Here is a 22,619-nt window from a genome sequence, read left to right on the forward strand (position 1 = left end):
CTCAAAAAAGCTTCATCATAAGTTACTGGATTCACATTACTTTCTTTTTATCTCTTTTGTATGTTCTGTTCCTTTTGTCTGGAGAGTCCTATACCTCTTTGCTGCCACTTCCACTCATGACCTCTTACTCAACCTTCAGGACCCCTGGGAAGCCTAGAAGACCTTGTAAGTGCTCTCACAATATGCCCTCTGTCTTCTGCCCTCTGTCCCCAAACACAGCAATAGTTTCCTGCACATCTCACCGACTAAAGGCCTGTGCTGGCCAGGGGATGTGCTCTGCCCACCTGTCAGGGAGTTATCACCCAGGAGTGACTCTCAACCAGTGAGGGTTAGGAGTAGCTGGGTAACTTGCTTGCACCACAGTAGGACAGTTCTGAAATATAGTTCATACTTTTGTGAGCATGCATGAAACTTTTGGTAAAACTCTGCTCAAATTTCTTGTCCATTTTTGCTTAATAAAATGTCAGCATAAATTAGGCCACAAAGACTAATTCTATAAAATCTAGAAAGAAGTAAAGCTCAAAATGAGTGAAAAAAAACAACAAAAAATGCTCCTAAGTAATATGGAGTCAAAATGGGGAAGCACAGGGGCTATTTCAAAAATAATAAGAATACTTAAATATCAAAAATTATTATAGCCAAAGTTGTGCTCAAAGGCAAATCCATAGCCTCAAGTATAATACTAATTAAACAAAAAGCTTAAAAATAAATGAATTAGCATTTAGCTGAGTAATATTTTTTTAATTTTAATGTCATAACTACCTAAGAAACAAATAAAAATGAAGGTAAAGAGCAGAAATAAATGAACCAAAAAAAGAGAAGATCAATAAAATTTTAAAATTCAGGATCTGGTTCTTGGAGTAAGGAGGACAATAGATATTTTCTGACAAAACAAATCACAAAGAGCAAAGTCTTAGTAATATATGTACATCATTTTTTAAAAGTTTAGAATTCTGCAGAAGTATCTTAATGAAATTTGTGGTTGGCTTAATGGCTTCCAGACCCCCATGTCTTCTACAACATGACAATTTTGCTAAAGCTGCAAAAACTACAATGTCCTTTCACATGTGTTTAAAAAAGAAAAAGAAATAAAACTGATTGTTTTTTAAGGGTATACCCCATATCAGATTTTAATTTTGATAAAAATTTGTCTATATTTAGTAAATATCCTCAAGGATCTATACCTCAAAGCCCTGAGGTTGGGCTTCCCTGGTGGCGCAGTGGTTGAGAATCTGCCTGCCAATGCAGGGGACATGGGTTCGAGCCCTGGTCTGGGAAGATCCCACATGCCGCGGAGCAACTAGGCCCGTGAGCCACAACTACTGAGCCTGTGCGTCTGGAGCCTGTGCTCCGCAACAAGAGAGGCCATGACAGTGAGAGGCCCAGGCACCGTGATGAAGAGTGGCTCCCACTTGCCGCAACTAGAGAAAGCCCTCGCACAGAAACGAAGACCCAACACAGCCAAAAATAAGTAAATAAATAAATAAAATTAAAAAAAAAAAAAAGAATTCTATTGAATGTAATGGGTGGAGGGGAGTGATGAGGATAATGGTGATCCAGTGTCATCCTCAATCTTTAAAAAAAAAAAAAAAGCCCTGAGGTTTATAGCTGTAAGTGATGGACTGCCTGTGACAATGGGTACAAATGCCAGTGAAGGTTTAACTATGCTAAAATTTTTATGACAATTGTAGTAATTTTGTTATGAAGTAGGCTAGGTTTTTAGCGGCTAACCTCTAAACCTGTTTTCCTCATAATTCCTGTTATTTTTTAGTGCACCATTTTGCAGAATGAGAGATTTTTCAGGAACACACATATTGCATTAAATCAAAAATGTGTGTATGTGTGTGTGTGTGTACATATATATATATGAATTCAGTAGATAATAAAGAAATTATATAAACCAACAGAAAAAAATATGGACTGTAAAAAAAATAATAATAATGTTAAAAGTAGCTAGCAAGTTTTGGTGGAAAAACAAGTTAAATACTTATCTTAGATCAAAGAAATTTCTAAATAATTAAGTATAAAAAATTAAAATACAAGAAAATTTAAAAATAGATAAATAATACTGGAGTGGGGTGGAATTTCTAAACACAGAAGCAATGAAAGAAGTCACGAAGGAAAAAATTAAGACACTAGATCAAATAAAATTTCTAAATTTTTGTTGGTCAAAAACATTTTTTAAAGTAACAATGACAAAAACCCTGAGAAATATTTACAAAGGGTTGATATCCTTTATTAATGCAAGAATAAGAGAGAACAAAAACTCTACCAAAATAAATTTTAAAGGTAATGAAAAAAGGGCTATATAACAGCAGAGAGAAGAATGTTTTTAAGGGACAAGAAATTAATATGTACTAACACATCTGAAAATCTTAACGAAGTGGACCTTTTCCAAACAAAAATCATCTCAAGAAAAAGTAGAAAACTTGAATAGACTAATATCCATGGAATACATTGTTTTTTCAATATGCATGTTGAATGATTTCATTTCTAAAAGGGTTTATTGGGCTTCCCTGGTGGCGCAGTGGTTGAGAGTCTGCCTGCCAATGCCGGGGACACGGGTTCGAGCCCTGGTCTGGGAGGATCCCACATGCCGCGGAGCAGCTAGGCCCATGAGCCACAATTACTGAGCCTGCGCGTCTGGAGCCTGTGCTCCGCAACAAGAGAGGCTGCGACAGTGAAAGGCCCGCGCACCACGATGAAGAGTGGCCCCCGCTTGCCGCAACTAGAGAAAGCCCTCGCACAGAAACGAAGACCCAACACAAGCCATAAATAAACAAATAAATAAAAATTAAAAGGTTTTATTAGTAAATTCTCTCGAACTTTCAAGAAACAGATACTAACTTTTGCAGAAAATATGAAAAGATGAAAAGAGATCTAACTTAGTTCTCGATACCAGCTAACTGATACCAAAACTTGGCCAATTAGCCTCAGGGAACCTTGTTTCTAAGGGACTCTCCCTCATAAGGGACCACACTGTGCTCTCCAAAATACTCACGCGCACGTGGTTGGTTCCCAGGCAGCCTCAGGCTCTGATGGACACACGTGCCAGGGAGCCTGGTGCTTGACTTTCTGTCAAGTCCTCTCTTGCCAACAGAAAGAAACACTCAGCCTCACGTACTAAGGCTGAATGCATTCTCAAAACAACTTTGGAAGGAAAGGCTGGTACATGGAAGGGAAAACAAAAGCCCCCTGGCCCTACACTCAAGCCTTCCATCAGAAAGTTGTCTGTACGCAAATGAACACATCTACGAAACAGAAACAGACTCACAGATACAGAGAACAGGCTTATGGTTGCCAAGGCCGGGGTTGTCGGGGGGTAGACGCAGGGGGAGGGAAGGATAGGGAGTTTGGGATTAGCAGATGCAAACTATTATATATAGGATGGATAAACAAGGTCCTACTGTATAGCACAGGGAACTATATTCAATACCCTGTGATAAACCATAATGGAAAAAGAATATATATGTGTGTAAATTTTGCCGTACAGCAGAAATTAACACAACATTGTAAATCGACTATACTTCAATAAAAAAATTTTTTTTAATTTGTCTACAGAAATTTCACTCCTAGGTATATACTTACAGAAATGCATACCTATGTTCACCATGAAACATGTACAGCAATGTTCAGAGCAACACTACCTATACTTGCCAAAAACTGTATAAAATTCATGTGTCCATCTCTAGCAGACAGGGCTGGAACCAGAGTGAGGTAAGTGAAGCACTCACCTCAGGAGCAAAATTTAAATGGTGCCCAAAAATCTAATACTCAAGAGAAATAATATTTTAATGCAATGGCTTTTTTCAATCAAAAGTAATGCAAAAACTCCATGATGAACAAAATCTCAAATTTTTAAATAAAAGCAGGATCAGTATTACTGATTTTTCCTCAGGCTCCAGGATGGCTTGGCACAGAAATGACAGTAGAATGGACAAATAAATTATGCTATACGCAATGAGAATAAATGAACTACAACAATAGCATAGATGAATCTCACAGATATAATGTTAAGCAAAACAAGCCAGACACTAAAGTGTATGCACTGGTGATTCAAAAACAGGCAAAGTTCTTGTTCAAAAGTAGGTGAAACTAATCTAAGATATTAAAAATCAGGATAGTGATTTCCCTTGGAAGCGGGCATGGGAGGAGGAGGAGGGTTCTGTAACTCTAGGAATATTCTATTTCTTGATCTGTATGTTCCATGGGTTTTAAACTTTGGGAGAATCCATCAACCAGCTTATTTATGATTTGTGTACTTTTTATATGTGCTAAAAAAATTTTAGGAGTTGTCTTACTCTAGACCTAGAGATTATCATACTAAGTAAAGTAAGTCAAAGACAAATATCATATGATATCACTTATATGTGAAATCTTAAAAAATGATACAAATGAACTTATTTACAAAACAGAAGCAGACTCACAGACATAGAAAACAAACTTAGGGTTGGTTACCAAAGGGTAAACAGGGGGAGAGATAAATTAGGAGTTTGAGATTAATTTATACACACTACTATATTTGGGATTAACAGATACATACTATTAGAGATAAACGAGGACCGCCTGTGTAGCACAGGGAACTGTATTCAATATCTTGTAATAACTTATAATGGAAAAGAATCTGAAAAAGAATATAGATATACATATATGTGTGTGTGTATATATATATATATATACACACACACATATATATGTATAACTGAATCACTTTGCTGTACACCTGAAACACTGTAAATCACCTATAATTCAATTTTTTTTTTTTTTTTTTTATGGCTGTGTTGGGTCTTCGTTGCTGCACGGGCTTTCTCTAGTTGCGGCGAGCAGGGGCGACTCTTTGTTGCAGTGCGCGGGCTTCTCATTGTGGTGGCTTCTCTTGTTGCGGAGCACAGGCTCTTGGCACGCGGGCTTCAGTAGCTGTGGCACGTGGGCTCTAGAGCGCAGGCCCAGTAGTTGTGGCGCACAGGCTTAGTTGCTCTGCGGCAATGTGGGACCTTCCCGGACCAGGGCTCGAACCCGTGTCCCCTGCCTTGGCAGAAGGCTTCTTAACCACTGCGCCACCAGGGAAGTCTCTATAATTCAATTTTTTAAATGTGTGGGAAAAAGAAAAGTATTACAGAAGTAAAAAATAAAATAGAAAAAAGAATTCCCCTACTTAGAAGTGAAAATATATACCGGCGACTTCAAGATGAGATGAGCCCCCGGAGGGGGAGAAAGCAAAGCCAGCAGCACTGTGGGAGGTGGCCATCAAGGCACTGCTTTATTTCTGGGCCTCTAACCTTGACTAACCTTACGGCCAAAAGAAGCAAAGTGAATTCTTCATTAGCAAGCATGGCTAGCACCAAACCAACACCATGTGTTCTAACCATTCAGAACATTCGGCTGACGAGAGTTAACCCTCCCGTGGGCACGATTCACCGAGGATTAATTACGATTGCTGCTTGCTCAGATTTTCCTGGGGATAGGACAGGACAGCCCAGATTTCATCCAAATCCCAGAGGAACCTTTCCTCTAGAAACCGGACCCTGCCACATCAGACATGAGAAGACTTCCAAGCAGGGACCAAGGCAATCGTCCAGGAGACTGGCGGCCACTGGCCAGCTCTGCCAATATCCCCATGGGGCTGTCAGCATGACCAGCACAGAAGTGACAAGCTTTCTACAGCCTACCGCAGAAGCCACACATTGTATGGGGGGCAGAAGTCACCAGACGCTTGGGAGGGCTATTTCAGAACACGAAGTGGAACCAAACATAGTCAATTGTGGCCTAATTCCTAAACGGGAGCAGAGTCTGTCCTGGTTACCAATGGTAGCCAGCCTCACTGCCAAGCCTGCAAAGGCTTTTCAGTGGGAAGAATAGGCCACTTTGGATTTGGACGGCCCCTGAGAAGGCGAAGGCAATGAACAAACAGAACGGTCAGCTGCTCTTTTCCTGGGTGTCCAGGAAATGCTAACAATGCCACCACCAAGCTCCTTGAAAGGCAAGTGATCACCCAGGCACCTCCTTCTTGAATTCAGGCCTGGGGCTGAGGCCTACTAGACAGTGGTCAACTTGCTCATTCCTGCTTCCAAGGCAGTTCCAAAAGCAGCTGGGGGCTACAACATGGATAGACCTTGAAGACATTATGCTAAGTGAAATAAGACAGTCACAACAGGACATATACTGTATGATTCCACTTATATGAGGTACCTAGAGTAGTCAGAATCATAGGGACAGAAAGTAGAATGGTGATTGCCAGGGTCTGGGTTTGGAGGGATGGGGGATTATTGTTTAATGGGTATGGATTTTCAGTTTGGGAAGATGAAGAAAGTTCTGGAGATGGATAGTGTTGATGGTTGAACACCAGTGTAAAAGTACTTAATGCCACTGAACCATATGCTTAAAAATGGTTATCTCTTACATTATGTATATTTTACCACATTAAAATAAAAGCTGCTGGGGAAACTGAAGTTCTCAACCATATCCCCATGCTGTGAACTCATCATGTCCTCCATCAGCTCTGCCCCTTGGGCTGTGTCCTAACCTTACTGTGTCCTTACCAGTAAGCTCAGCTCTAGGATTTCCAGAATGTATATTGGGCTAATAAGGTACTTTCTCCCTCACACTTCCCCCAGCATACCTCCTCATCACATACTTCCCAGAGAAGTAAATTTCAATAGAATTCTATCAAAGGATTGCTGTAAAATATTAAAGAAATAGTTCAAGAGACAATCCTGCACAAGATGGCAGGAAGAACGAAGGAAGGTAGATGGCCAATCCTGGATAATACAGCCAATGTAGTTTTCTGCAGAATTCCTTATTCCACTACTTCCTTCCTTCAGCCTTTTCCTCACCAGATACTTCTTCCACAAACTTAGCCCCAGGTCTCCTGCTCAAATAAAAATCCTTTCTCAGGAAAGGAACCCACAACTCAATCTCATGGAGGTATAAAGTAAAAGTTTTAACTTCTTAACTCTAGCAAGGGTATCAGATTTTATCTATCTATGAACATGGGCTTGGGTGAAATCTGACTGTGAGATTTCATGGAGTAAGTAAGAGAGGTGGTAGAGCAGAAAGTGCATGGAGGTCTTCAGACACTCCTGAAGGAGTACTAAAAGCTGTCTTCTTCTCATCAATTACAGACAGCTGAGCTTTCCGTCTGCAAAGATTTATCTCTATTAGGGCCCACTCACAGATTCTCAAGCACGTGGAAAAATAGAAAGTCAGGAATTCTAGGAAAATAAATAATTGCTACATTTTTAGCATTTGCTATATAAGATATCTTATTCTATTTAATCCTTCCTTATAACTGTCTTATGAGGAAGAATATTATTATTCACATTTGACAAATATGGAAAGTGAGACACTAAAAGAGAAAGCAATTGCCTATTTTTTAATGTCTATTTAAACACAAGTAGTCATGGAGGATTTTTTTTGTTTTTTCTGTTATTCCTTTTTCCACATTTCCCTTTCTCTCCATTTACAGCTCCTTCTCTTGGAGCCTGAATACCAGCACCCCCAGGCATTAGAGTAAAGAAGACAAAAGCACAGTCTAAAGTCACAGTCCTGTGTTTGAATTCACCACTTACTAGTTGAACGTGTGTGTGTGTGTGTGTGTGTGTGTGTGTGTTTGCAACATCAAATCATGTGTCTAAGAGAGCATGTGTGAAAATCAACTCTAATAAACATCCCTTATGTAACATAATTAGTGGTCTTTAGAATAAAAATCTTTGAAAAATGTCTGAAAATATAAATCAGAACTAGGCACTGGGAACACATTCTATCTGGTTAGATCTGCATCAATGAAAATATTTTTGCAGTCCAGATTGTATCAACTCCTCTAACATTCAGCAACAAATATACGTCAAGCACTGCTATGGGAGAGGAGATACGAAAATGAACAAGACTCAGTCCTCATCCTCAAGTAATTCACAGTCCAGTAAGGATACACACAAGCAGACAAGCAAATGAGCAGCGTGATAAGTTATAATACAAAGATGGACATAATGCAATGGGGTCACAACAAAGAGGGTGCCTGGATATGAAGAGGAACACTCCAAGGAACAAAAGGGGGAAATCATCCCAGGCAGAAGAGAAGAGCGTGTGCTAGGACGCAGGGGGCTGAGTGAATGTGTCACTCTCTGGTAGCTACAGGCGGCGCACAGCTGGACAACAGGTGTGGGTGAGGCTGGGGACAGGACTGGTCAGGTAGGCCAGGCAGCTTAGAAGCCTTGTCAGTCGCTAAGGAGTTTGGATTTCACCCTATAGGCAACAAGAAGCCACTGAGGGTTTTCAAGGGGCAGTCATGTAATGCAAAGTTCACATCACAAAGATCCCTTAGGTTGTCATGTGGGACCAGGACTCAGGGAGCCAGGTGACTCATGAGAGCTCCTGCAGTTCTTCAAGTGAGAGAGGATTAGGCATTGGACACAGATTCAAGAGACTTTGTCAGCAAGACTGGACAGAATTTGGTGAAGGGGAGGGGTGTCAAGGAAGAAAGTACTAAAAATCATTCCAATATTTTAGGCTTATATACCAGAACAGTAGCCAACCATCCAGCAAAGGGAAGGACTCACTTCCTGCAGTGAGCACAAGAGCACATCCTGGATGCACATGGATAATCTAAAGCCCCATGAATGCCAGTCTACAAAGTTAGGGAGCCCCACGAATGCAACCCTTAATTCCTGCGATCAGCTCCGTCTCCTTGCTACAGCTCCCATTCTGCTCACAGAGGCTCAGTGTATGGAAAGGCCTTCACGAAAGCTGGTCCTTCTAAACACCCTGCTGTCTGTGCCCAACCCTCAATGTACCAGAGCAGACTGTCCCCAACTCACTCATGTGTGCTGCACAGAATCCTTTTCTTTGGTTGGCAAAGATATAATTTCAAGTAGCTTATCATCATGGAGCAGCTTACCTCTATTTTTTAAACCACAATGAAAGCAAATGGGCCTCTAAAGACCCTTGAAACCCATATCTGTCCTTAATTGATCCACAGGTCTCAGTGCTGCCAGGCAGTCCACCTGGGTCAGCTGAAGCACATCCACACGTGGCTTGCCTGCCCCAACCCAAGCCACGCAGTCAGCCAGCTCTGTCACTGATACCCTCCGAGCTCAAGAGTCTGCAACTAATTGCCTGCAGGTCACAACCAGAGAGTACACATTTATTCCCGCTACCAGAGGGAACATTTAGTTTTATTAATTTTCCATTACAGCCTTTACTCTAATAAAGATGTACACACATATTAGCCACCAAAATGTTCATCAAATCATCGTTCGTAACAGGGAAAAGTTGCAACGCATCTGAATTTCCAACAACAGGATACAAAGAAATTATTGTCCATCTATATCATGGAATAGTATGTAGCTCCTAAAAACGCTCCTCCATAAGAGGATCTATGGGTATGACAAGGTGCTCACTACAGAATGCTTTCTAGAACGTCAGCTCCAGGAGGGCAAGAGATTTGTTTTGTTCATCAATGTACCCCCAGTGCCTGGGACAGGACCAGGCATGTGACAGTAATTCTTTATCTGTTGACTGAATCAATATAAGAAGTAGGAAAAGAGGATGAGAGAGTCTGGTTCTATTTCTGTAAAAAGAAACACACACACAACACACACACACACACACACACACACACACACACACAGAAAAGGATCTGGAAGGATATACATCAAAATGTCACCAGTAGCTTTCCCTGGAAGGGTGGGCTTTTTTATAGTCTTGTTTTATCTCTTTTTTTCTGCTCACAGTTCAAGATGCTATTGTGACAAGAGCCAAAACAAAAAAAGAAATTATTTTGGTGGCAGGGGTGGGGGGCCAGAATCCCATAACAAACTCAGCTCTTGTTCCTCAGGTTCACATATGAACTCACTGTCCTTTACATGCCAGAATAACCTTACACTAACCTCAATCGTATGTGTAACCCAGAGCACTAATTTGCACAAACACAGAACAGTCCCCTCTGGCTCACATCTGACTTGACCCCTTGGCTTCAACCTTATTATCAGCCTGGGTTCCATGCAGGGCCCTCAGGATCCCATCACTCCTGACAGAGCCTCATCCAAGTCCCCCATGACTGAGCTCGGTGAGAGTTTTTCCAATTCCTCCCAAACTGAGAAAGGACATTTTACTACTCTCTTCATATAAACAGACTGCCCATGTTTGCAGGGTAATTCTCCTCTCCTTGCTACACCAAACATGAGAGTATGAACACTTTTCACCCAGTTTCTCCAAAGGCAGTTAAAAAAACCACCCAAAGGTATCACCTGCTGGGGCCTCATCCCAGTTAAAATTACGACTGCCCTGGAGAAAAACAGGGCAAGCAAAAACAGTAATACTTTGTAAAATCAGCTTGCATGAAGTTGCCCTGGTACCAGAGCTGGTGTGTATAATCCTCTCCTGGCTGAGCTAATTGGCTTAGCTCACTGATGACGTTATAGCCTCAGAAGCCATTCTCTGATTACAAGAATGAGAGCTGCCAAATGATCTTCAACCACAGCACCGATGGGCCCAGGGCCACCAGAAGAATATTTGGGGAAAGAGCTATTTTAAACAAATGCGCCTGTGGGTATAAGGATACTTTTCTGTCTAGACTCCTGGTAACACCTGTTGCTCACTCATCCTGCCCCCCTGTCCACCGTCCCCTTGACAGCGATGTGGCCAAGGCAAACCATGGCCACCTGGCAGAGCCCAGAGATGCAGCCACGTGAACAGCAGTCCCTGGCAGCCCAGGCATCGCATGCTCTGGTGCAGCCTGTCAGGCCCAGACAGCTCTGCTGCCAGGTTTCAAGAAGACACCTTCCCTTCTTCTTGCGGGAAGAGAGCAGCCTGGTTAAGCCAATAGTTTAAACGTTCAGATGGCCAGGGAAAGGAGTCTTCTTCCTGAGTGTATTACAGATTTGGTTCTGGCATGCAGATCAGCATCAAGCAAGTAGAGGGAGAGGATGGCAGAATCCTTGTCCACTCCAATCCAATCCTCTATACCTAATCATCCCCCATAAGTGGTTGTCTAGCTTATTCTTAAATCCTTACGGTGACAGGAAACTCACTACCTTATGAAATAGCTCATTTTATTGGGAAGAGTCTTCCTTATACTGAGCTGATCCCTTCCTATAACTTCTGTTCCCTTCATTACATGTTAGAAAGTTACATACAAAGAATCTCATATCTCTCTCATGCAATTCAAATCAACATAGATTTCTGTGTTAGGCATATAAAATGGTTCAGATACATAGGGGTAAGTGAGTGCTGGAACCCTGGGGGAATTTGCCAGTTCCTGGCAGATTAGCGCCCTAGAGACAACAGACTAAGCCTGGGCTTGGGCAGGGTTGGAGGTCAGATAGGAGACCACTGCATAAAGCTAGGATTCCCAAAGGACCATCCTCAGAGGAAAGAAGAAAGTGCCATACCAAAAGTCTATAAAGACACTGTCTGAGTCAAACTAGATTCCGGATGGAACAGGAAAAAAAAATATTTCCCTATAAATCCCTAAACACAAGTTCACATTCTCTGAGGTAAAATTCACACTATATATGTAAACTTAAAAACTCAAGTTGAAATCTTCATTTTAAATGGTCCTGTGTTGGTCATGCAAAAGCAAAGTAAACTTTCTCTACAGGAAAACACTTAAAACTCAAGCCTCAGGAATTCTCACAGATGAAGTTTCCAGTAACATCAGCTCAAAATTCTAAAATTACCAGGCACACAGGGAAACAAGCTACCATGATCAAGACTGAGAAGCAAGAAGAAATTGCTGAATCAGTACAATAGACTACAGATATTATCATTATCAGATACAGAATGTGAAATAAGTGCATTTAATATGTTTAAAGAAATTATTTAACCTTAGAGTATTTAATTTTTGAGAGTTTTTTCCTATTTAAAGGGAAAAAAAGCTTATCAAAATTAACAATTCAGATTGGAAAAAATGCCAGAATAGAACTCCTAGAAATAAAAAAACACAAGAATTGAAAGTGTAAACTCAGCTGATGAGTTTAACCATATAAAAGTGGAGAGAGTGAGTAAACTGAAAAATAGGTTTGAAAAAAATACACAAAATACAGTATGGCAAAATCCACAGATTCAGGAAGCAATATAAACCCCAAAAAAGATAAGAAAGAAAAAAGAAAAAAAAAACAGCCTAGACCCATTATAGTGAAACTACAAACATCAAAAGCAAACAGACCTTTAAATCAACCAGAGAGAAAAAAAGATTACCAATAAATAATTTAAATTAGACTGACAGTAAAGTTAGACTGACAGCTGATTTCTCAATCACAGCAATGTAAGCTGGAACCCAATAAGATCGTAAGCTTAGAGTGCTAAGAGAAAATAAATCTCAACCTACTACTCTCCACCTAATGAAATTTACTTTTAAGACTGAGAGTGACATATACACACTACTATACACAAAACAGATAATAAGGACTTACTGTATAGCACAGGGAACTGTACTCAATACTCTGGAATGACCTATATGGGAAAAGAGTCTAAAAAAGAGTGGATATGTGTATATGTATAACTGATTCACTTTGCTGTACAGCAGAAACTAACACAACATTGTAAATCAACTATACTTCAATAAAAATTTTTTAAAAAAGACTGAAAGTGAAAGATAATTTTAAATAAATCAAAGCTAAGAGAATATGTTACTAACAGAAACTCATTAAAGAAACTCACTAAAGGACTTCCCTGGTGGCACAGTGGTTAAGAATCCGCCTGCAGGGGGTTAAGAATGCAGGAGACACGGGTTTGAGCCCTGGTCCAGGAAGATCCCACATGCCGGGGAGCAACTAAGCCCGTGAGCCACAACTACTGAGCCTGTGTGCCACAACTACTGAAGCCCATGCACCTAAAGCCTATCCAGGCTCCGCAACAAAGAGAAGCAACCGCAATGAGAAACCCATGCACCGCAACAAAGAGTAGCCCCCACTCCCCACAACTAGAGAAAGTCTGCACACAGCAACAAAGACCCAATGCAGCCAAAAACAAACAAACAAATAAATAAATAAAACTCTCTAAAGAACTAAAGAAATATTCAAAAAAGGATGTATTTAAGAAAGAAAATGATCCTAGAAAGTAGATCTTAGATGCAAGAAGGACTAGAGAACAAAGTAAATGGGTAACAGGGTAAACATAAATAAACATTGACTATATAAATAGTAACAATTATGATCATTTGAGGGGCTAAAAGATCAATGTAGAATTAAACCAATAAGTCATGACAACAGTAATTTCTAACTAAAGGAAAAAAAAAGAAGACTGAAGCTAAGGCATTTGATTTCTTGTACAGAAGGAGAATAAAATATTAACTATCTTTAGACATTGCTAAATTAAATGTATCTATTAAAATTTTGGGTAACCGTTAAAACAATTTAAATAGAGTATATCATGTCCAAACTACTATAGAAAAACTGGGCAACTGGTGTTAATCAATAAAAAACAAAAGGCAAACAGCAATCAGAGAAGAAAAAGAAATAAAAGGAATACAGAAACAACAATCCTGCAGCCTGTGGACCAAAAACCACAGTTACAGAAAGATAGAGAAGATAAAAAGGCAGAGGGCTATGTACCAGATGAAGGAACAAGAAAAAACCCCAGAAAAACAACTAAATGAAGTGGAGATAGGCAACCTTCCAGAAAAAGAATTCAGAATAATGATAGTGAAGATGATCCAGGACCTCGGAAAAAGAATGGAGGCAAAGATCTAGAAGATGCAAGAAATGATTAACAAAGACCTAGAAGAATTAAAGAACAAACAAACAGAGATGACCAATACAATAACTGAAATGAAAACTACACTAGAAGGAATCAAGAGCAGAATAACTGAGGCAGAAGAATGGATAAGTGACCTGGAAGACAGAACGGTGGAATTCACTGCTGTGGAACAGACTAAAGAAAAAAGAATGAAAAGAAATGAAGACAGCCTAAGAGACCTCTGGGACAACATTAAACGCAACAACATTCGCATTATAGGGGTCCCAGAAGGAGAAGAGAGAGAGAAAGGGCCAGAGAAAATATTTGAAGAGATTATACTCGAAAACTTCCCTAACATGGGAAAGGATATAGCCACCCAAGTCCAGGAAGCGCAGAGAGTTCCATACAGGATAAACCCAAGGAGAAACACGCCGAGACACACAGTAATCAAAGTGGCAAAAATTAAAGACAAAGAAAAATTATTGAAAGCAGCAAGGGAAAAACGACAAATAACATACAAGGGAACTCCCATGAGGTTAACAGCTGATTTCTCAGCAGAAACTCTACAAGCCAGAAGGGAGTGGCATGATATACTTAAAGTGATGAAAGGGAAGAACCTACAACCAAGATTACTCTACCCGGCAAGGATCTCATTTAGATTTGATGGAGAAATCAAAAGCTTTACAGACAAGCAAAAGCTAAGAGAATTCAGCACCACCAAACCAGCTCTACAACAAATGCTAAAGGAACTTCTCTAAGTGGGAAACACAAGAGAAAAAAAGGACCTACAAAAACAAACCCAAAACAATTAAGAAAATGGTCAGAGGAACATACATATCGATAATTACCTTAAACGTGAATGGATTAAATGCCCCAACCAAAAGACACAGGCTTGCTGAATGGATACAAAAAAGAGACCCATATATATGCTGTCTACAAGAGACCCACTTTAGACCTAGGGACACATACAGACTGAAAGTGAGGGGATGGAAAAAGATATTCCATGCAAATGGAAATCAAAAGAAAGCTGGAGTAGCTATACTCATATCAGATAAAATAGACTTTAAAATAAAGAATGTTACAAGAGACAAGGAAGGACACTACATAATGATCCAGGGATCAATCCAAGAAGAAGATATAACAATTATAAATATATATGCACCCAACATAGGAGCACCTCAATACATAAGGCAACGGCTAACAGCTATAAAAGAGGAAATCGACAGTAACACAATAATAGTGGGGGACTTTAACACCTCACTTACACCAATGGACAGATCATCCAAAATGAAAATAAATAAGGAAACAGAAGCTTTAAATTACATAAGAGACCAGATAGATTTAATTGATATTTATAGGACATTCCATCCAAAAACAGCAGATTACACGTTCTTCTCAAGTGCGCACAGAACATTCTCCAGGATAGATCACATCTTGAGTCACAAATCAAGCCTCAGTAAATTTAAGAAAACTGAAATGATATTAAGCATCTTTTCTTACCACAACACTATGAGATTAGAAATGAATTACAGGGAGGGCTTCCCTGGTGGCGCAGTGGTTGAGAATCTGCCTGCCAATGCAGGGGACACGGGTTCGAGCCCTGGTCTGGGAAGATCCCACATGCCGCGGAGCGACTAGACCCGTGAGCCACAACTACTGAGCCTGCGCGTCTGGAGCCTGTGCTCTGCAACAAGAGAGGCCGCGATAGTGAGAGGCCCGCGCACCGCGATGAAGAGTGGCCCCCGCTCGCCACAACTAGAGAAAGCCCTCGCACAGAAACGAAGACCCAACACAGCCCAAAATAAATAAATAAATAAAAATTTAAAAAAAAAAAAAAAAAAAAAAAAGAAATGAATTACAGGGAAAAAAACGTAAAAAACACAAACACGTGGAGGCTAAGCAATACGTTACTAAAGAACCAAGAGATCACTGAAGAAATCAAAGAGGAAATCAAAAACACCTAGAGACAAATGACAATGAAAACACGACAATCCAAAACCTATGGGATGCAGCAAAAGCAGTTCTATGAGGGAAGTTTATAGCTATACAAGCCTACCTCAAGAAACAAGAAAAATCTCAAGTAAACAATCTAACCTTACACCTACAGAAACTAGAGAAAGAAGAACAAACAAAACCCAAAGTTAGCAGAAGGAAAGAAATCATAAAGATCAGAGCGGAAATAAATGAAATAGAAACAAAGAAAACAATAGCAAAGATCAATAAAACTAAAAGCTGGTTCTTTGAGAAGATAAACAAAATTGATAAGCCATTAGCCAGACTCATCAAGAAAAAGAGGGAGAGGACTCAAATCAATAAAATCAGAAATGAAAAAGGAGAAGTTACAACAGACACCACAGAAATACAGAGCATCCTAAGAGACTACTACAAGCAACTTTATGCCAATAAAATGGACAACGTGGAAGAAATGGACACATTCTTAGAAAGGTATAACCTTCCAAGACTGAACCAGGAAGAAGCAGAAAATATGAACAGACCAATCACAAGTAATGAAATTGAAACTGTGATTAAAAATCTTCCAACAAACAAAAGTCCAGGACCAGATGGCTTCACAGGTGAAGTCTATCAAACATTTAGAGAAGAGCTAACACCTATCCTTCTCAAACTCTTCCAAAAAACTGCAGAGGAAGGAACACTCCCAAACTCATTCTATGAGGCCACCATCACCCTGATACCAAAACCAGACAAAGATACTACAAAAAAAGAAAATTACAGACCAATATCACTGATGAATATAGATGCAAAAATCCTCAACAAAATACTAGCAAACAGAATCCAACAACACATTAAAAGGATCATACACCACGATCAAGTGGGATTTATCCCAGGGATGCAAGGATTCTTCAGTATACACAAATCAATCAATGTGATACACCATATTAACAAATTGAAGAATAAAAACCATATGATCATCTCAATAGATGCAGAAAAAGCTTTTGACAAAATTCAACACCCATTTCTGATAAAAACTCTCCAGAAAGTGGGCGTAGAGGGAACCTACCTCAACATAATAAAGGCCATATATGACAAACCCACAGCAAACATCATTCTCAACGGTGAAAAACTGAAAGCATTTCCTCTAAGATCAGGAACGAGACAAGGATGTCCACTCTCACCACTATTATTCAATATAGTTCTGGAAGTCCTAGCCACAGCAATCAGAGAAGAAAAAGAAATAAAAGGAATACAAATTGGAAAAGAAGAAGTAAAACTGTCACTGTTTGCGGATGACATGATACTATACATAGAGAATCCTAAAACTGCCACCAGAAAACTGCTAGAGCTAACCAATGAATATGGTAAAGTTGCAGGATACAAAATTAATGCACAGAAATCTCTTGCATTCCTATACACTAATGATGAAAAATCTGAAAGAGAAATTAAGGAAACACTCTCATTTACCATTGCAACAAAAAGAATAAAATATCTAGGAATAAACCTACCTAGGGAGACAAAAGACCTGTATGCAGAAAACTATAAGACACTGATGAAAGAAATTAAAGATGATACCAACAGATGGAGAGATATACCATGTTCTTGGATTGGAAAAATCAACATTGTGAAAATGACTATACTACCCAAAGCAATCTACAGATTCAATGCAATCCCTATCAAATTACCAATGGCATTTTTTACGGAGCTAGAACAAATCATCTTAAAATTTGTATGGAGACACAAAAGACCCCGAATAGCCAAAGCAGTCTTGAGGGAAAAAAACGGAGCTGGAGGAATCAGACTCCCTGACTTCAGACTATACTACAAAGCTACAGTAATCAAGACAACATGGTACTGGCACAAAAACAGAAACATAGATTAATGGAACAAGATAGAAAGCCCAGAGATAAACCCCCGCACCTATGGTCAACTAATCTATGACAAAGGAGGCAAAGATATACAATGGAGAAAAGACAGTCTCTTCAATAAGTGGTGCTGGGAAAACTGGACAGCTACATGTAAAAGAATGAAATTAGAACACTCCCTAACACCATACACAAAAATAAACTCAAAATGGATTAAAGACCTAAATGTAAGGCCAGACACTATCAAATTCTTAGAGGAAAACATAGGCAGAGCACTCTATGACATAAATCACAGCAAGATCCTTTTTGACCCATCTCCTAGAGAAATGGAAATAAAAACAAAAATAAAAAAATGGAACCCTAATTAAACTTAAAAGCTTTTGCACAGCAAAGGAAACCATAAACAAGACGAAAAGACAACCCTGAGAATGGGAGAAAATGTTTGCAAATGAAGCAACGGACAAAGGATTAATCTCCAAAATTTACAAGCAGCTCATGCAGCTCAATATCAAAAAAAAAAACAACCCAATCCAAAAATGGGCAGAAGACCTAAACAGCCATTTCTCCAAAGAAGATATACAGATTGCCAACAAACACATGAAAGAATGCTCAACATCACTAATCATTAGAGAAATGCAAATCAAAACTACAATGAGATATCATCTCACACCAGTCAGAATGGCCATCATCAAAAAATCGAGAAACAATAAATGCTGGAGAGGGTGTGGAGAAAAGGGAACCCTCTTGCACTGTTGGTGGGAATGTAAATTGATACAGCCACTATGGAGAACAGTATGGAGGTTCCTTAAAAAACTAAAAATAGAACTACCATACAACCCAGCAATCCCACTACTGGGCATATACCCTGAGAAAACCATAATTCAAAAAGAGTCATGTACCACAATGTTCATTGCAGCTCTATTTACAATAGCCAGGACATGGAAGCAACCTACATATCCATCAACAGATGAATGGATAAAGAAGATGTGGCACATATATACAGTGGAATATTACTCAGCCATAAAAAGAAACGAAATTGAGTTATTTGTAGTGAGTTGGATGGACCTAGAGTCTGTCACACAGAGTGAAGTAAGTCAGAAAGAGAAAAACAAATACCATATGCTAACACATATATATGGAATCTAAAAAAAAAAATGGTCATGAAGAACGTAGGGGCAGGACGGGAATAAAGATGCAGACCTACTAGAGAATGGACTTGAGGATATGGGGAGCAGGAAGGGTAAGCTGGGACAAAGTGAGAGACAGGCATGGACATATATACACTACCAAACGTAAAATAGATAGCTGTTCGGAAGTAGCCGCAAAGCACAGGGAGATCAGCTCAGTGCTTTGTGACCACCTAGAGGTGTGGGATTGGGAGGGTGGGAGGGAGGGAGACACAAGAGGGAAGAGATATGGGGACATATGTATATGTATAACTGCTTCACTTTGTTATAAAGCAGAAAGTAACACAGCATTGTAAAGCAATTATACTCCAATAAAGATGTTTAAAAATAAATAAATAAATAAAAATAAAATTTAAAAAAAACAGAAGGCAATAAAAGGGAAATAAACATTGAAAACGTGAGGGGAAAAACCATGAAATAAGATAAAAATAAATCCAAATCAAGGAGCAACCATGATTTAGTGTAAATAGATTAAATTCTCAGTTAAAAGCGAAGGCTGTCATTTTTTAATCCAAGTATATGCTAACCACAAAAAAACAGAAAACCATAAGAATGCAGAAACATTGAAAGTAAAAGGATGAAGTCAGCCAAGTAAATACTTAATTAAAAGAGACATTTACAAAACAGAAATAAAGTCACAGATGTAGAAAACAATCTTATGGTTACCGCGGGCGGGATAAATTGGGAGATTGGGATTGACATATACACACTACTATATATAAAATAGATAACTAATAAGGACCTACTGTATAGCGTAGGGAACTCTACTCAATACTCTGTAATGACCTACATGAGAAAAGAATCTAAAAGAGAGTGGATATATGTATATGTATAACTGATTCACTGCTCTACAGCAGAAAGTAACACAACATTGTAAATCAACTATATTCCAATAAAAATTTTTTAAAAAAAGAAAAAAGTCACAGAAAAAGAAAGGGAGCTATCATATCAGGGAAAATACATTTTTAGGCAAAAAAGTATTACTTAGACATTAAAAGGACCATTGCATATTGATACAAACTTCTATTCACTAGGATATTATAACACTTATGAACTGTATGCTGCTAAGGAGTAGGACTTCAAAAATATTGATAGAAGGCAAAAGGTGAAGGAACCGTGGGAAAACTGGCAAACCCACCATCATAGAGGGAAATTTTACACACCTCTCTCAGTAACTGATAGGTAAACAGATAAAGCATCACCAAGGATTGGTGGATTTTCCCGCTCAACATTCATTCTAATCTCTCTGTGGTATATCTTCCTGGACTGTGGGGCTAGAAACCTAAAACTACATTTCCCAGGTTCCCTTGTATGACCCACTTTTCCTGGGACAATCATGTCTATGCCCATTTTCCTGGTAATTATTAACAGCACCTCCTTTTTACACTCAAAAGTGTCTGGTGTGGATAATAAATTATATAGTTACTCTATTTATATGTAAAACACCATAAAAGGAAAAGCTTTTTTCAAGCGTGCTATATTGGTGACTCAAATATCAAAAGCCACATTACTTTCAATGGTATGATTTTTCCAAAAAGGTGAACTCTTCTGAACGAAGTAAATTACAATCTTCTCTTGGATTTACATGATGGTGACATTTCTGGAAAATTCAGTGCGTACTAAAAGCATGCAAAAAATCTTTAGTGCTTACATATAAAACAGAGATTGAGTCTGGGCTTAGATCATTTTCAACAGGTTTTCCACCTAAACAGAAGTTCAGAGACAATCATTCAGGATGTGAGACAATTCTTCACTGCAGGAAGCTATTCTATACATTGCAGGATATTAAGCATTTACTGTTTCTCACCCACTAAGTGCCAGTTGTGCATCCCCCAATTATTGTGACAAAATCAAAACACCCTCAACATGGTGGCTTCACCCCAGTTTAGTACCACTGAATGTAGATGATGGAGGTTATTTCAAATTACAAGTGAACATCCATCCAGAACTTGGATCACATGTCAGGGGCTCTGAGGCCTTTCCGTACATCCTGTTTTCCTGCAAGTAAAATGCCTCCCCTTAGACTCTGAAATAGAGGCTGGATTTACTATATCTCTATCCCAGAAGGCATTTCTAAAAATTATCTTTTTATAAAAAAATAAACTGTTCTAGAGCAGTTTTAGATTGACAGGAAAAAAAAAAAAAGGAAAGATAGTACAGAGTTCCCATATACCCCATACCCAGTTTCTTCTATTATTAATAACTTACATTAGTATGGTACATTTGTTACAATTAATGAATCAATGTTGATACATCATTATTAACTAAAGTCCATACTTTATTCAGATTTCCTTATTTTTTACCTAATGTCCTCTTTCTGTTCCAGGACACCTCATTACATTTAACGGTCATGTCTCCTCAGACTCCTCTAGGCTGTGATAGTTTCTCAGACTTTCCTTGGTTGTGATGACTTTGACAGCTTTGCAGAATCCCAGTCAGGTATTTTGTAGAATGTTCCACAGTTAAAATTTGTCTCCTAATTAGACTGGAGTTATATGTTTTTTGGGAGGAAGATCCAGAATTAAAGTACCATTTTCATCACATCATATCAAGGGTAGCTGCTATCAACATGACTTATCACTGTTGATGTTAATCACCTGGCTCCAGGAAGTGTCGGTCAGATTTCTCCACTGTGAAATTACTCCTTATTCCCCTTTTCCATGCTGTGCTTTTTGGAATGCACAGCTCACACTGAAGTGTGGGGAGCTATGCTCCCCTTCCTTGAGGGCAGAGTATCTGCATAAGTTACATGGAATCCTTCTACATGGAAGTTTTCAACTCTTTCCCAGTTATTTATTAATCAATTGTTTATATCAGTATGAACTCATGTTATTTATTTTATATTTTTGGTTATGATCCAATATTATTTCATTTATCTTGTTTTTCAGATTGTTCCAGCTTTTGCCATCGGTTCCTATGTCCCTTTGACATACCTCGATTATTGGCACTGGGGTGAGGGGGGTGGTTTTGGTTTTGGTTTCGGTTTTCTTGGCTGTGCCTCGGGACTTGTGGGATCTTAGTTCGCCTACCAGGGATTGAACCTGGGCCCTCAACAATGAAAGCGTGGAATCTTAACCACTGGACCGCCAGGGAATTCCCCGGGGTTTGTTGTTGTTGTTGTTGTTGTTTTAGAGCTTCCTTACTTTCTGGCACTAGAAGATACTCCAAGATCAACTTGTAAATATCCTGTCTCTGTGCTAGAATTAGCTATTTCTTTATTTCTTATACTGGAGAATGGTGTTAGAACCAAGATCCAGGTGCTAAGTGTACTGGTTGCTACAGGGGTAACATTGCTTCTCGGCCCTCTCAGCTGACAGAGCAAGGGAATACACGTGTGTACACTAACCCATGAATATAATCACATATATAAATAAATATTACTGCATGTAATCATCTATATTAGGCTAAACACAAGTTCATACTGATTATCTCCGACTCTCTTACTGTGAGAATCATTTTAACCTGCTCCCCTTGCTTATCTGTAATCCCACTCCAACAGTTAAAAAACCTGGTTCCCACCATGCACCATCCACTTACTTAATCATTTAGTTCCAGTATACATTATAGCAGTATCGGGATTGTTAATCCAGGCTCCCATGGGAAACAACTTTTTAACTAGAGTATATACAATGCTTACGGACACTTTGCCTTTAGCTCTACAGACTCTGCTCATTTCCAAACTTACTTAGGTCAGCACCTTTTTCCTCCACCCCATTCAGTGAGTTGTTTCATACATTTGTAATACAGCTAGATTGTTCTGTCATATTTGTCACATTTTCCATTCCATCCTGGAATCCCCTGACTTCCTAAACCATTCTTTAATTTAGATACATTAAGATTCACACTTTGCACTCTAAAGTTCTATAGGTTTTGACAAATGCATTTTTTTTCATATACTCACCATTACAGTGTCCTACAGAATAGCTTGATCACCCTAAAA

At 39.2% G+C, this 22,619-nt stretch overlaps 1 long non-coding RNA gene across 3 annotated transcripts in view; it reads right to left on the reverse strand.

Annotated features, from left to right (window-relative positions):
• LOC132363646 (uncharacterized) overlaps window positions 1-22,619 on the reverse strand; it is a 532,506-nt gene that overhangs the window by 337,297 nt on the left and 172,590 nt on the right. The gene's annotated exons all lie outside the window — the stretch shown is intronic.

Source organism: Balaenoptera ricei, chromosome 3 (genome assembly GCF_028023285.1).
Source record: "Balaenoptera ricei isolate mBalRic1 chromosome 3, mBalRic1.hap2, whole genome shotgun sequence".
In the NCBI taxonomy this organism is placed as follows: domain Eukaryota; kingdom Metazoa; phylum Chordata; class Mammalia; order Artiodactyla; family Balaenopteridae; genus Balaenoptera; species Balaenoptera ricei.